We start from the raw sequence: 13,019 nt of genomic DNA on the forward strand, positions 1-13,019 counted from the left end.
ATTGTGTATAAAGAGCTCATAGGGATTGAAGTAGGTTCCTGAGACAAGAGGGGGCTGTAATTACTTTGCTTCTTACATGCATGGTTAGATCTTCCAGCGAGAATAACATGGTAGGGTAATTTATTATAGAAGAGTAAATCATGGATTACATTGGAGGGGGATGGGGCGCTGCGATCCAACCATCAGTTTTGTGAATACATACACTTAAGCATGTGTGATAGCTTGTTTTTAATTTCTTTACACCAGTGCACACCTCAAACATTCCATTTAGCAGTGGGATATGCAAATTGTTCCAAATGCAGCAGCAGTACTTTCACCTGAATGTCAAAACTGTCAGAGAGCTTTAAATCAAATCTTTATAACATTTTAAAAAAACCAGCCAGCCCCAAGATTGAGGCACCAAACTCACTGCAAAGACTTGATTCCCATACTTTCAAAATGCTCCAGTATGTCAACAGGGTAATGTCAAAGTTCTAATTCACCTGCTTTCTAATTTTAACCTTTTAAGGATTTTATTTTATTTGGCTTAATTACGATATTTTCTACAAATTAATGATAAATGCCTTGATTAATAAAACCAAATGTCAGAGAAAATGACAACTTGATGAAAAATTAATACTCGGCAATATTTTAAGGTACAGAAGTATGAAAGATGTACTCTTAAACTTGAAACTTCATCAGCCCTTTTTGAAAGTGGGTAGTGGCACTATTCTTGCACATAAGTTTCCATAGCCACATATGTAGATGCATTTTGGTAATATAATTCTCAGCCGTTGTTTTTCATAGTAGCTGTTACAGATAGAAATATATCCTTAATTTTCAATCTCTCCTTTTCCTCATAATATTATTTATTTTTATTTCACCAAATCAAGGTAAACTATTTTAGATTAGTTATAGAGGTGAAGCTACCATATTAAGCATCCAAACAGCAACGTGTGTGTGTGTGAGTGTGTGTGTGTATTTTCAGAGATCTCATGGTATAAAATGTAGTAGTTGGTGACTGGATATCTGTTAGACTATGAATTCATTTGGTTATGAACATTTCGGCTGTAATACTTAGAAATTATTCAGTAAAAATATTATATACAAAGAAAGAGCACCTCTGTTTCAGAGGAAAAAAGATTTTAATATAGTGATTTACCTTTTTTCAATATTTTTTCCCTGAGGTTTCATTAAAAGACCTGAGTACCAATAAAGAGTTTTAATTTGCATTTTATTCCTGTAAATTGTTGGTTAGATTAAAAAAAACCCTAAAGTAGAAGAAATATGGCTATTTTTCTCCTTTTACTGGAGATCATGGAGTTAAAAGATTTTTAAAGATTTCGCATATTTTCCCATCTTCACAAACATCAGGATGACTTTTGGATACGAATACTTAAGTATTCGATTAAATGTTATGCAGAAATGGCACTATGCGGGAATTATAGTCTGTGTTGGTTTTTTATTTTCATATTTCACAGATGAAGCTGCCAGCCAAATGAAGGAAGGGACAATGACCTCTTCTGTGTTGTGCTTTTGTTTGGTTTGGTTGTTCAGGGATAAAAAGACCCAGATAATACACTGTCAGTGAAATGGACACACTTTGACCATCTGTTCATGTAACGACATGATGGTTATACCTATCAACAGAAATTTCTGCCAACGAACGTTAAAATCACTTTTTGGGGGTAATATGTTGGGAATTTCTACATAGGTGTTTCTGACCTGTTGTTTTGCAAAGGAAGACAAACAGCCATAAATGTTGGTCAACATCTTATAAATACAATTATGCTAATCCCAAGGGAAAACGTTCTGAATGGAGATCTCTAGTACTGTTTAAAATTGGAGGTGGATTGTGCTGAATCTTCCTCTAGCTGGCTATAGGTTTTATTGTTTTTGTGTATTGCCTGGTTCCAGACATCCAGTCTGTACTGGCAAAGCTGCTTGGTGAGTAGAGACCACCAGCATCGCTGCACTGACTGCTTACATACCTGCCATGAATAATAGATTTGTCAGCTAGTTAATCACTGCATTGTAACTGTCTCTGTTCCTTCTTAGCTGATCACTGCCCAGAGAAGTTTCAGTTCCACTGTAACACAGAGCTTCTATTATGTATCTATACATGCACTTATTTGTATAGCAAAACATCTATTTTTCTTTTTCCACATACTGGTAAATAATACATGCCACACTTTGCTGACAATTCTTAAATTACATATTAAACAATATACTTTTCCTCCTTATTATATTCATTTGCCTTTCACCAATTTATTTCCATATATGTACCAATTAGCTTTTATTCATTTGTTACAGGATTTGGTCAAGGAAATACTAAGACCTACCTCACAATTCACAGTTTTATAAGTTTCTCATTGAGATTCTAGTTATTTGGGGGAAGTACTATAAGAGAATGTCATCCTTTCCCCCTAAATGTTTATGAACAAAGGAGGTAGATTGAAATCCAAAATAATCTTTAAAGGCTTTTGCCTGATGTTGCATTGATTCTAGAAATGACAACAATTGACCTAACCTTATGTATATAGTTAGAGTCTTTAATTTCAGGGAGTTAGAGTTGATATTTTAAACTTGATGCTGGTGTTAACACATACAACAGTCAGCTAGTATTCTTTGAGGAATTTTATGGAATATTAAATCTGTTAGATTGTCTCCTATCCTACAGACAAAAAACCCTGCAAATAAATATGTTTTCTAATGGACTTAAAATACATAAATTTTCAGTTTCAGTACTTATAATTTGACCATATCTTTTCTATAAATGATTTTTAGCCCCTTTGAAAATTGTGTTCTCCCCTTTAACTTTACACTGTTTTATTCTGCAAGCACAAGTAATTGAGACCTTGCTGGTTTGAAAAGATTAAGGCAGCTTCCAGTAGCCTACTATCTAACATAAGTATGGTGGAATGATGAGTTCCTCAAAATAGGATTCATTTACCTTCATTTCCCTTGCAAGTTTGTATTTATTAATGAATAAACTATACTTATGAAACGCTGCTAAATGGATTAATCAAAAGATACCAAGAAAACCGTGAACATTGTCCAAGATATGTAGGGGATTTGTGTTTCTTGCCTAAACGCTGCTTTCATTCTTCCTCCCTGTCTACCATCCCCCCTAATATCCAGGTCTCTCTTTGTATCCTTTAGTGATGACAAGATGCTTTTTATTCCTCTAATGAAGTGGGAAGCAGATTAACATGCTTTCTTCTTGGGAATTAGATTACTTATTGTAGTACTGCTCAACATATCTTTGTAATACTCCCCAACCCCTACCCACAACTAATTAGTGACTTTCAGAATTAGGGAAAATCTTGGTTGTGTGGTGGCTCTATATTTACCAGTGATCAAGGAAGTGTTACTAATACACTTGTCAGTATTAAAAAAGAATTAAGTAAATAAAGGGCCAGATGGCCGAGTCCAGGACCTATCAAGAACCCAGTATGTGTGGGCTGGTCCAACGGAATGACAGAAGCACATTACCAGGCTAAGTGGAATCAGAGTTAGGCTTTCACTTATAAGAAAACAGACGTTTTTCAAATGTGATTTCTTATGATATAGTGATTTGCATGTTTAGGCCTCATTTGTACTACTAACATTTGAAAGCATATAGTTCCCTGTACAAGAGCCAGGGATATTTATATATATCAGAAAAGACTGGGAACAGGACATAGTGGCATCAAAGTAAAGCAATTACCGTGTAAGCATTTTTGCTGGTCCAGAGAAGAATCCTGCTTTGTTCTCTCATGAAAACCTATATGTTTACTATTATAACTTACTTATTACATTTTTATTTTAATTGAATATTTATCCCCTCCAATAGACTTTATGGCTTATGATACAAGGAACCTGGTTATGTAGTGGTTTTTATAGTGTATGGCCAGATGAGGAACAAGTAAATATTTTCTTAGTGTTTTGTTACAATAAGAGCATTATAATAGTGGTTATAATATTAATTTAAGCTGAAGAAATTGAGAAAATAAATTCCCTTCCTTTCCTATGATTTAGTTGTCTTTACATGTATGCATATATAAACATCTTGTTTCCTACTGTAATTTCCATATTTTTCAATTTCCATTTACTTTATCTTATCTTGTAACTATGTACTTTTTGGAAACTGTTTTAAATCCTTTTCGTTTCTGGGATGGTTAGATGGATCAGTGAATTGCTAGGTAGGTAGATTGACCAAAGAGAATGTACATGTTTTTAGATTTTTCTCCCCATAGCCACACAAATAATGGAGAGAAGGCTAGCTAACCATAGGCCTCCCATCTTCCTTCTCTCCATGCCTTTTTTCCTACCTCTAGCAAATATTTATTGGATGTCTGCTCTGTGCCAGGAACATCCTGGGTGTTAGATATAACTGCCGAACAGTAGAGACATAGCCCTTATTCCTGTGGGGCTTACAGTCTAATAGGAAAATATACTAAACACATAAATAAACATTACAAACATAGATACAAAATTAAATGACTTATTTTGCTGGACTTCTCAATTCTGGCATAGGTTAGGGAATTTATAGTGAAGAAACTATCTTCAGTGACTCTCCATTAATAATAGTAGATCATTTTCATATTAAAAATATGCACGTTGGCCAAATTATTTCAGATTAAGTTTTATGGGACGGGTGGCCTTGGGATGAAGATGGATGAGGCAGCATTTGCTTTAAAACATAAAGAAAACAGTTTTGTAAACTGGGCTTCATATATATGATGTAGGTGTTTTCAAATCTCAGATTGAAAAATTATGGGAATTTCTAGTATTTTTTAAATTACAAAATATTATTTCTTATAAAGCTTGTTTATTAGTAGTCCAGAGTTTACCTGTTAATTTGGTTATAAATTGCTATGGTGATAAAAGAGTAGGTGATTGAAATGTATATTTTTCCTTCCTCTCTCTGGACATGTGTGTGGAATATTTTTGTTTTCTGATCAGATTGTTCATTATGCTTGCCTGGATGTGTGTACTGCTTGGCCTTCAAGCCTTTCGTGCTCATTCAAAGGCATTCCAAGTCATTATGCTGGACTTCAGCCTTGTTCAGTAAAAAGGCCATTTCCTCCATCAGCTGTCCACTTGGACATACATCCTTTTTACTCTCAAAAAGATTTTATATGCATTCAGAGTATATTAGATGGATTTGTCAAATTACTCACAGATAATCAGTTTTTTAAAGTTATAATTTGAGCTATGACCTCTCAAACTGTGAATTATAAGGTTTGACCCTTTGGTTCACTGTTTGACACAGCAGCCATTAATTATAGTTTTTAAAGGACATTTTACTTCAGTTAGAATTTATGTTATGAAAACATTTAAGTATTTTTTCTTTAACTTTCAATAATAAATAGCTAACTTGCATAAGCATGGTATCATCAAATGTATTTATGCATATGTCTACCAGTGCATTAAGTAGGTTATACATACCCATAAAGATTTTTCTATAATAACCTGTGAGTTAACTCTAAGATCATACTTATTTTATATAAATCTGGTATCAGAAGAAGACTGACTTTTTATTCACATATATTTATTATAGTGATGGAGACTTTTTAATTATTTGAATCTAGGCTTTTCTCTTTTTTTTCCTTGAGCAAGGGTATAGAAGTGGGTACCTTCCTATGAGTGCCCGGTATCTGACAGTAATTTGAAAGTTCTCCAGATGGTTCACAGTAGCATGATGGAGGAGAATATAAACTGGTCAGGTGTTTTTCACAGATGTGCATAGCTCAGGGCACTGAGAAGTAAAGGACATAGCAGAAAGGTCTGTTTAGCTAAGTGCAGAGAGACATCCAGATACATGAATCTTTTTCAGATTAAGTATATAACTTAGAATGTATTCTTTTTCTTTTAGACCCATGAGTTTGTGACTTTTAAGGAAATGTTTACCCCTTTTTTCTTCTAAAAGCAAAAGTAAAGGCAGTATATACTAACAACATGTAGAATTTCCAAAAGGCCAAACAATTATGAAACTAATTCTAAGCAATTTTTATTTCACTAAGTATATTTGAACATTTTCAGATTTCCCAGAATGTCCTGGGCTATGAATCTACCAGCTTTTCTCCCCATTATTTTCGATTAATATATATATATATATACAATCAAACAATCCTTTAGATGACACATTTTAGAAATGTTCTTTACCCGTGACAAAAAATTAATTTTTTGAACTAAATTTAAGGGCTTGTAAATACGTTATGGGAGTTATAAAATTTAAAAATAGTTTTTGGAGATCAGTAGAATGAAACAATTCAGTTTAATTTTCAAGTTTTATACTGACCTCACCCTAGTTTGATAAAGATTCACCTTTTCCTATTCTTCATATTACTTAAAAGCTAGTACAGGATGACATTGAAAATTTAGTTTTTAATTAGGTCTCAATCTACTTTTTGAGCCCCGAACTTCCAAACTTCTCTACTGCTTTTCCCATCTTACCTCACCTTCTTTCCCTATGCACATAATTCTTCCTGCCCACACTGCCCTGTTGCTGTGTTAAGACACCATGTCCTGCCATGTTTTATGCCTGTGCTCTTACAGTTCAGTAAGCCTGCTGTAGCCTTCACGTGGCCCATAAAGTGCTGTATTTACCCTCTACTACAGAGTCAATACATCTTTTCTCAATGTTTCCTTCACATTTGCTGACAAGAGTATAACATTTCTAACACTGTTTCATAGTTAGTTTTTAGTGATGCCTATCTCTGTTCTCAGATGGTAAGCTTCTTGAGGGAAGGGAATATGCCTTCTTCATTTTTGTGTTTAGCTCAGACAAGGTATTGAATAAATGCTTCTTGCATGATTTGTAGGGGCACCTGGGTGTCTCAGTCAGTTAAATGTGCAACTTTGGCTCAGGTCATGATCTCACGGTTCATGGGTTCGAGCCCCGCATCGGGCTCTGTGCTGACAGCTAGTTCAGAGACTGGAGCCTGTCTTCAGATTCTGTATCTCCCTCTCTTTCTGATCCTCCCCTGCTCATGCTGTCTCTCTCTCTTTCTCAAAAATAAAGAAAACATTAAAAAAATTTAAAAAAGGAAAGATTTGTCTGTCAGTATCCTCTCGATATGTTTATCAATATCTATCAGTAGACATTATTAAAGGTAGACAAATAGATATTTGTCTGTCAATATCAATGTTATCAGTTGTACTCAGAATTCTGCAACACAAACAGAGCAAAAAGGGATCCTTTAAAAAACATGTGTACTAAATTTCCTTTGTGTTGCTGCATGATTTCCTTTGGGTCTGAGCACTTGTTTTGGTGTTTATTTCTATAGCTCAGTAAGGAAATAAATGTTGTGTCCTATATGCTGTTATGCCTATAGGCATAAAATTAAGTACAAATTTAAGACAAAAAGCATTTATTAAGGAAAAAAAGCACCAAACCAGTGACTTGTCAAGGAGGTTTTAGATCTTCACATGTGAAATACATGGAAGAATTGAAACAGAAAGTCTTAGGAGTGTTTAATGCTCTATGATTTTATACTAACCATTATTGATGATTGTACTTAGTCTGAAACAACTTTGTATATGTATAGACTTACCCAGGATCTGAATTGTAGGCAATGTTCGCCTCTCAAATGGATCTGTTTGGAAAGCATTATAAAATAATAGCTCCCTGCCCAAAGAAAGATGCTACTGTATTAAGGCTGCACTCATTTAATGGTGTCTCAACTGAAACAGGTGCCTTACTTGCTTTGTTCTCTAGGAGCAGCTTTATAGATTTAAGCACTGAGTATACAGTACACAGTGGCACTATTAACAAATCAGAATGAGGCCAAGGGAAAACTCATCTAGGATCCACACACCTAAATGCAGTTAGTAAACAGAGACACTAACTCTCATTAAGCATAATTAAACCTAATATTGACTGTAAACTGTTACTTACCTTAAACTTCTCTGTAGAGAGTGTGGAAAGGGATTAACCTAGCAGATTGGGACATTAATTACTACCTCTTTCACATTAAAGTTACCATCAAGAAGGGCTATATTCATAAATAAAACATAGAAGGGATTGAGAGACTGAAAATATGTAAATTTACTTTATAAAAAGGAAAGAAAGGCCTAAATTAAAAAAAAAAAATAAGTGAGCTGTGAGCGATGCCAACCCCAGCAAAATGGAACTCTGGCTAATTACTACAAAAAAATAGGCTGAAATAATCACAGAAATGTGTCCTTGCCTTCTGACTGACAGAATCTGCTTCACAGGAGACTCCTGTTCAGCTGAGTCCTCTCTTTTTCATGCATAGCTTCCTCCACTGCTGAATCTAATGTAGGACTTGAGGAGTTGATGAAGGGACTTGGGAGAAATAGAATTTCTTTCCTCCCCCGCCCCCCAGTTATTAATAGTCCTTTACTTATGAAATTGATTATAATGATTATATAAATGTTGTTTGATTTGTCAGCAAGAAGGCATAGTGCTGTTTTTTGTTCAGTCAAAATGGCCTGGTAACTTGTCTCCTGCTATTTAATAATCTCCTTCTTGGGTGCAATCTAAAGAGTATGTTGTGAAGGATATAAAAATGTCAGCTAAATTTAAGATCGACTGTTAAGTTTTTATATTATGCTCCTGCCCCAAGGGGGGAGGCCAGGATCTGGGAGATAAGAATTTAAAGAGAAAAGCAAAATAATGACAATATAAACTTATCTACCAGCCTTAGACTCGTTTTCAAAATCGGTCAGCCTGGCTTGCTTGCTGTGAACTTATTCGGTTTTCTATTACCTGTTTCCTTTCCAATAAGGAACCATATACTGTACTCATTTCTGGAATTTTTTATTACTTCACCTGGATGCGTTTCTAATTTCTGGAACTGAATCCGACCTATAACCTTTCTTCTGGTTAAAGAATTAAACCATAGTTTAGGTTTAACATATTAGGCCCCTAGCTAGGTTTTAGTGCTGTCATGCTAAATTTTATCTTTCAGGAGCTCATGAGAAACAAAGCAATACAGTAGTTGTGCATGTGAAAAAGGGAGCCTAGAGCATGTATTAAACCTGGAGCATGTATTCATTTTTTTTTTAGAGGATGTGAGGTTTAATTTTAGAATAAAACCCTTAATTTTTTCTCTTGAATTTAAAGCTAGTTTCACAGCTCACGAGATGAACTAATGAAACAGAAATAATTAATGGACAAAAATCTATCCTTCATTTCCCCCATTGAACAAAAATTCACAAACTGGTTGGATGACAGAGGATGAACAAAAACAGTGAGAGTAAGAGTACTTCTATCCTCTGTTCTTGTAACAATCGTGACATTATGAAATAACCATAACAATGGCACTCTTATTAATCAGACATATTTATACAGAATTAGTGTTGGCTTCTGCTCTATATTACCTTTAGTTTTACATGAACTTTTATTATCTGTGCATATCAAAAGAGACATGGTGAATGAACAAAGAAGCCCTGTTATGAGACAAGTATTATTTGACATTTTGGGAAGCTCTTATTATAGGGTTTCCTCTTAAGTGAGAATAACGGGAAGGTTGTCATTAGTTGCACTATTACAGACATGCTGGATTGTTAAAAACAGAAATGGAGCCCACTTTTTTCCTTGAAGAAGATTCATCAGTTAGAATGATTCCAATGATCCAAGACTTATGTGACTTGCCCCCCACACCCAGTCTTTCTCATTTTGTCATGTGAAACGATGAGCCCATAGGCATCTCTTAAGATCATTGGTTTTCTCTTTGTTTACAGAGCTAGTAAGCTGTATGGTTCTCTTATTTATTTTTTAAAGATGTATAATCATTTTAGATTTCTGGAAAATCTCTGATTAAACCAAAATGCAGAAGGTCTGTAGCCCTACTGCAAACCAGATGCCTTTTATTTTCCATTCTAATAGAGAGAAGCTCTGAGTAAGTTCTTTTGAGGCCTTCTTTCCTGGCTTATGACAAGTCTGACTGGGAATTATGCTGAAAAAGCATGATTTTGGGTTATATTGAATCTCCCTTTAAAATCATTGGGCCTGCACTTTTATATTGACCAGTGGTCATGCATTTTTTTTCCTACAGCTTGGGATAAAATTTTAAGTCCAAAGAATAAAAATAACACTGTTAAAAAGAGACTAGGTGAGTCACTACAGTTGCATCAGCTGCCTGAGTTAAGAACACTGATTCTCAAAGTGGAGGAAGTAGAGATCAAAATCACCACCTGTAGGGTCTTTTCAAATGAACCTCTCCCAGGTTGACAATTATTGGTATAGACAATTATCTAATAGCTGAGGTACTAGAAATTGATAATTTAGCTGCTTTCAGTCTTTTGAAGTTTAAATAGAGAGAATAAAGGTTTTATATTGCAGACTTTCCCCCTACCCACTGTTATATCTTCCTGTCTTATGTTAACAGACACTGAATTTGGGGGTTCAGTGAAAAATACATCAAAACCCCTCATAACATATAAGTGTTAAGGAAGACAAAGGGGCCGCTAATTTGGGGGTTTAAACACACATAAAAGCAAGAGGCGCCAGGGTGGCTTAGTCAGTCAAGAATCTGGCTCTTGATTTCGGCTGAGGGCATGATCTCATGGTTCATGAGTTCAAGCCCTGCATTGGGCTCTGTGCTAATAGCAGGGAGCCTGCTTGGGATTCTCTCTCTCCCTCTCTCTGCCCCTCTCCTGTTCATTCTCTCTCTCTCTCTCTCTGTGTCTCACTCTCAAAAAAAAAAACATAAACACTTAGAAAGACAAGTTTTCTGAATGAACCACACATGAAAAATATCATTAAACTCCTCTTAATCACCCATCTATCCGGCATGGCAATAGGAAAGGACAAAACTGTTTTTGTACCATAGGACACTTAAACTGAATCCTTTTGAAAAAGGATTTGTTTTTAATTTCTAATGATTTCTATTATACATTTTAAATAGGATGCTAGAAAGGTAGGCAAAGTGATTTAATTTGTGGCTATTCTACTACCTCTAAGTAGGAGGATACATAAAACCTATTTAAAATAGGAGAGATCATCCTTGTGTGGAATAAGGAGAGTCCTTGGCTTTGAATACTCAGATGAAATGTCTTCTCATTATAGGGGCATTCACCAAACCATTTATTTAAGACAGGATCACTTTTTATACCTTTTTTTAAAATTTTTATAAGGCACTTACTGCCTAAACAGCACTGAAAGTGGTTCAAAGCAGTATATATTTCCACTTGTCTTAAATCCCACACCAGATTGTGAACTGTGAGACCAAGGAATGTATTATTTATAATTTCATATACTCGTTAGTGCTTTGGGTATTACAGGTATGTAGTGCATTTTTAGGTGATTCTTGTTTTTAACGTAGACGAGCTGAGGTCAGTGAAGAGAGTCACCAAATTGAAAGGTAATTCAGCGAACTTTTTTTTTTACATCAGAATGTGATTCATCCTAATTTTCAAATACATAAAATTTTCAAGGAAATAAGTTCACCTGTGACTCACAAATCACTAGTTTCCCCTAGTAGCCAATTATGTATAGCCCACCTATGACCTCATCTAAAGCTAGTGTACTTTGGGTCTGTACTATGTCTTTAGTAACAAATCCATCCTTTCATTCACTTAAAAACATTTATTAATGCTAACTATTTGTGAAGCATACAGATGAAAATATAGGGTGGCTGCTCTCAAGAGACCTGTGGGCTCCAGGGGTCTTAAATACAATAGAATTCTGTAAGTATTAATAACTTAAGAGGGGCCTAAAAAAACTACTATAGGAACATAGTAGGAGTAAAAGGAAAAATTCATGCAGATAATACTTGGATGGAGGTTTGAAAGGTGAATAGGAGTCTGATACATGAAAGTGAGGGGGAGGAGTGGCTGTATGGGGGAATGTTCTAGGAAGACAGAACAGTATACAAGGAAGACCAAAGGAATAGGAAAGCCTGACTCATTCAACCGCATCTTACAGTGGAAGTAAGGAGTGAAGCTAGATGAATAACGTTGGTCAGATTAAAAAAAGGCCATAAATTCTACACTAAGGAGGTTGGATTTTATCCTATCACTGTTGGTGAGTTATTGGAAGATGAATGTAAGACGATATATTCAAGAGTCTGGAGATACAGTCTATACCACATAATAATCAAATAGATATGGAAGGTGGTGGTGTAGTCATGAATGAGTCACCTTCCTGGCTTTGTGAGTTTTAGTATCACTTATAAAAAGATAGAAAATGCTATTAGCTACTACCTTCTCTCTTTTTCCAACTACACTCATTTCTCCAGAGATGTTTATCCTGTCTGTTTCCGTTTCCTTACCAATACATTAGTCAGTTCACCTTGTCTATTTCAGAGACCTCTATCACTTCACCAAACTAACTCTTATTGAAATCTCATTGGACATTTGACCTTGTGGAAGTGGTCACACTTCCTTCTTTTTGAAATGCTTTGCACCCTCATTTTCCTTTTTTTTTTTTTATTTTTTAATTTTATTTATTTATTTATTTATATATTTATTTATTTTTTGTCCTGGTCAAGATTTTTTTTTTTAATAGTTTATTGTCAAATTAGTTTCCACATAACACTCAGTGCTCATCCCCACAAGTGTCCTCCTCCATGCCCATCCCCCCCTCCCCCCACATCCATCAGTCCTCAGTTTTTGTCAGCATTCAAGAGTCTCTCATGGTTTGCTTCTCTCCCTTTCCCCCACCATTTCTGCCCTTCTTCTCCCCCTTGTTCCTCCGTCAAGTTCCTCCTAATCCTCCTATACGTGCAAACATATGATATTTGTCCTTCTCTGCCTGATTTATTTCGCTCAGCATAACACCCTCAAGGTCCATCCATGTTGCTACACATGGCCAGATTTCATTGTTTCTCATTGCCATGTAGTATTCCATGGTATAGATAAACCACATCTTCTTGATCCATTCATCTGTTGATGGACACTTAGGCTCTTTCCATGTTTTAGCTATTGTGGAGAGTGCTGCTATGAACATTGGTGCACCCTCATTTTCCATGGGATCATACTCTCCTGACTTTTTTTTCCTATGCTGCTTATTATTTTCTGATACCTCATTTGCAGTCATATTCTCCCCTACCCAGCTATTAAATGTTGGTAATTCTCAAGATTAG

General features: G+C 35.3%; 1 long non-coding RNA gene across 4 annotated transcripts in view; it reads left to right on the plus strand.

Moving 5' to 3' along the window:
- Positions 1 to 13,019, plus strand: part of LOC144238104 (uncharacterized) — a 531,162-nt gene that overhangs the window by 151,054 nt on the left and 367,089 nt on the right. The gene's annotated exons all lie outside the window — the stretch shown is intronic.

Source organism: Crocuta crocuta, unplaced genomic scaffold (assembly GCF_008692635.1).
Source record: "Crocuta crocuta isolate KB4526 unplaced genomic scaffold, BGI_CrCroc_1.0 scaffold56, whole genome shotgun sequence".
NCBI lineage: Eukaryota > Metazoa > Chordata > Mammalia > Carnivora > Hyaenidae > Crocuta > Crocuta crocuta.